General features: G+C 55.4%; 1 pseudogene; it reads right to left on the reverse strand.

Annotated features, from left to right (window-relative positions):
- Positions 1–1,016: 1,016 nt before the first annotated feature.
- Positions 1,017–1,951, reverse strand: LOC127028257 (olfactory receptor 14A16-like; annotated as a pseudogene).
- Positions 1,952–2,929: the final 978 nt, after the last annotated feature.

Below are 2,929 nucleotides of genomic sequence, written 5' to 3' on the forward strand. Positions count from 1 at the left end.
GGCTGGGGTGTATGGCCAGAGCTGGAAATGGCCAGTGTGTGGGGTGGTCAGATAAAATTGCCCTGGGACAGCTTCCCTGGGGTGTCCAGGGAACATGGCACAGACCGGGCCCCTCTCTTTGCCCCTTTGGTGCCTTGCTTCCTTCACCATGAGGCCTGGCTCTGCACTGTGAGCACCCTGCCCTCACTTTGCACGCTCACACAGCTGAGTTCTCCACGGGTGTTTTCCTCTGCCAGACACTTTCCTGCCCAGCCCAGCCCCTCCCCAGCTCTCCCCACCTCCCCTGCATTCTGCCCAGCCCAGCCAAGCCCAGCAGCCCACTCTGCCCTGGCCCCACCACACTGCCCACCCCAGGGTGCTGCAGAGCTCTGGGTGCTCCCCCCTCACTCCCATGCCACTTCAGAGTCATGCCACTTCTTTGGGCATACCTCGATTCAGTGCTTTACTTTTGGGGGACATCACCTTGGAGGGTGTTTCACCTTCTGAGTCTTTATTCCCTCCCAGCCCAAGGCACATGGCAAGTCCCCGTCCTCTCCCCATCCCTCCACATTCATTTTTGTATGTGCCATCAGTCCTGTCATATGTGAAGCAGCCTGAGGAGGGAATTGGGAGCCCATGCCCCATCTCCACTGCCACTGGACACCGCGAAGAGAGCCTTTAAAACCACAACGTTCAGTTCAATGGAACCCCATGGTACCGTGAGCTCAACCCCAACCACAGGGAGAACACAAGGAGACAAAACTCTTTAAAAGACCAATTCTGTGGACATTTTATTGGCAGCACCTTTGGAGGAAGAGCTCAGCCTTCAGGCACTGCACGTGGGAGATGCCCTTTTATTGCAGAGCTGCAATTGGACAGGCCACATCTGATCCGGTGTTGTACAAGGGTCAGGAACAACTGGATCAAACCTCAAGACAAGTAGTAGAAGCCCAGAACATTATCTATAATTAGGATTATGACAAGGGAAAAAAGGAGGCTCTTGGCCTCTGGGAAATGCGCAGAGCAGGGGAGGCAGGTTATTGTGGGTGAAACAGCGTCCATTCAGCCAGTTTCCGTAGGGCATCCTTGAGCTCCTGGTTCCTCATGCTGTAGATGAGGGGGTTCACTGCTGGAGGCACCACCGAATACAGAACAGTCACCACCAGGTCCAGGGATGGGGAGGAGATGGAGGGGGGCTTCAGGTAGGCAAACATGGCAGTGCTGACAACGAGGGAGACCACGGCCAGGTGAGGGAGGCACGTGGAAAAGGCTTTGTGCTGTCCCTGCTCAGAGGGGATCCTCAGCACGGCCCTGAAGACCTGCACATAGGACAGCACAATGAAAACAAAACACCCAAAGAGTAAACAAACACTAACCACAAGAAGGCGAATTTCTCTGAGGTAGGAGTGTGAGCAGGCAGCTTGAGGATGTGGGGGATTTCACAGAAGAACTGGTGCAGGACATTGCCCTTGCAGAGTGGTAGGGAAAATGTATTGGCAGTGTGCAGCACAGCATAGAGAAACCCAGTGCCCCAGGCAGCTGCTGCCATGTGGACACAAGCTCTGCTGCCCAGGAGGGTCCCGTAGTGCAGGGGTTGGCAGATGGCAATGTAGCGGTCATAGGCCATGACAGTGAGAATAAAATACTCCCCTACAATCAAGAAGAGAAAGAAAAAGACCTGGGCAGCACATCCCAAGTAGGAGATGGCCCTGTTGTCCAACAGGAAATTGGCCATGGCTTTGGGGAGAGTGGTGGAGATGGAGCCCAGGTCGAGGAGGGAGAGGTTGAGGAGGAAGAAGCACATGGGAGTGTGGAGGTGATGGTCGCAGGCTATGGTTGTGATGATGAGGCCGTTGCCCAGGAGGGCAGCCAGGTAGATGCCCAGCAAGAGCCAGAAGTGCAGGAGCTGCAGCTCCCGCGTGTCTGCGAATGCCAGGAGGAGGAACTCAGTTGTGGAGCTGCCGTTCAACATTTGTTGCCTCTGTGCATGGGTTCCTGACCTTCGAGGAGAGTCAATGACAAATTAGGGGAGACTTCTCTGAGCAAAATCACAACCATTTCTCCTACACCCTCCCCCTGCTACGCACACCCACTTTGCCTTTTCCAGCAGACCTTCCTTCAGCTCCAGTGCTGGAGCTCTGGTTAGTGCTGGCCGAGCGTGCCCTAACAAGGGCCTCTTCCCGCTGGCTGCCGAGGAGTCAGCCCTGCTCTGCAGCAGTGGGTTCATGGGAATGGTGGGGGCAGGGGCCAGGCCTGGTGCTCAACTGTGTCAGATGAAACCGCTCCTAACGCAGAAGAGCTTGTCAGCATCTGCTCTCCCACTGCTAAGGAACCAGGATGGCAGAAGACAGTTGGAGAGGTTTGGGGTCTTTTAAAGCTGCCCCCATCTCACCTGGGCAGTGTTCTTTGATCTCAGAAAGCCTCCACATTTCTGCTGCCCCCAGGGAGAACAGAAGGAGACCTGCGAGGCAAGAGGATTGCCTGGGGCTTAGTGCAGAGTGAGGGGAGCTGGTCTGTCTCTCTGTCTTCTTCCTCACTGCCCTGGACTCGCACCTTCACGAGATGGAGGGCGATCAAACTCTTCTATTACCCTGAAAAGTCACCAGGCACTGCTGACAGCAGAGGGATCCACTACAGACCACGAAATGTCTCACCCTTTCTCAAGGTCTCAGCACCCCCCTTCTAGCCAAGGACACACATGCCTCATTTCACCAGCCCAACAGCATTCCCTCAGGCAGAGTACGTCTGCATTTCTCCGTGGGGCTTTCAGATAACACAAAGGGGCTGTGGAAGAGGTTTGCATCCTGGAGGGCAGCTCACAGCTTGGAAGGACACCCCAAGGAGGGAGCCAATTGTCCTAATGTCGGCATCTCAGGAAGAGAAAACGGACTCATTCCCCAGCCCCACACACTGCATTGCCCACAGCCCACACGTTAGAGGAAAGCTGGGA

The sequence above is a fragment of the Gymnogyps californianus genome, unplaced genomic scaffold (assembly GCF_018139145.2).
Source record: "Gymnogyps californianus isolate 813 unplaced genomic scaffold, ASM1813914v2 HiC_scaffold_31, whole genome shotgun sequence".
NCBI classification, from domain to species: domain Eukaryota; kingdom Metazoa; phylum Chordata; class Aves; order Accipitriformes; family Cathartidae; genus Gymnogyps; species Gymnogyps californianus.